This window comes from Eleutherodactylus coqui, chromosome 13 (genome assembly GCF_035609145.1).
Source record: "Eleutherodactylus coqui strain aEleCoq1 chromosome 13, aEleCoq1.hap1, whole genome shotgun sequence".
In the NCBI taxonomy this organism is placed as follows: Eukaryota; Metazoa; Chordata; class Amphibia; order Anura; family Eleutherodactylidae; genus Eleutherodactylus; species Eleutherodactylus coqui.
The window spans coordinates 47,809,079-47,809,788 of NC_089849.1; positions in this window are offsets into that span (position 1 = coordinate 47,809,079).

Below are 710 nucleotides of genomic sequence, written 5' to 3' on the forward strand. Positions count from 1 at the left end.
TATATATATATATATATATACACATATATATACACACACACACGTATACAGTGTCCTCCCTGCAGGCAAGGATGGTACAGTCTGTAGCTGCTCATGTAATGCTGTGCTGATGCATCATGGGATTTATGTCAAAGAAAATCTCAACATCAAGATGGTGCAGGATAAGTATCAGACAGGAGACTGCACTGCATGGAAGTGACTGCAATATACACAGGAGACGTCTAAAGTGTGACAGACAATCAAGTGAGAGCGGTGGAGTTGAGGGACTTTATCATTAGAGGAGTGATCACATAATGCTGTAAAACCGCAGCCCAACCACTGTGATCCCCAGAGACAAAGGAACAAAAGGGGTGTACATCACTAGAAACACCAGGGGCTGTGTGAGTGCAAGCAGTCACACTTCTATGATCAGTACATGACTGCATAAGCTGATGGCATGCCAAAACTGGCAGGGGACCCATATCCCCATTTTTTCACCCTGCATTAAACTGTTGAAAATTAAATAAAGTTTTTTTTTAATTTATACATTTACTTGCCTTCTATTTCTAGCTCTGGTGCTCAGCACCGATGACCATCTATCCGTGAGAAATGTATTAGGTAGAAGTGCTACTTAGACACCACCAGCCCTTCTGTGGTCAGTGACAATGGAGATAGGAGATCCAGTAGACAACCTACAAGCCTTGGAAACACACAAAAAGTACAACACAAAC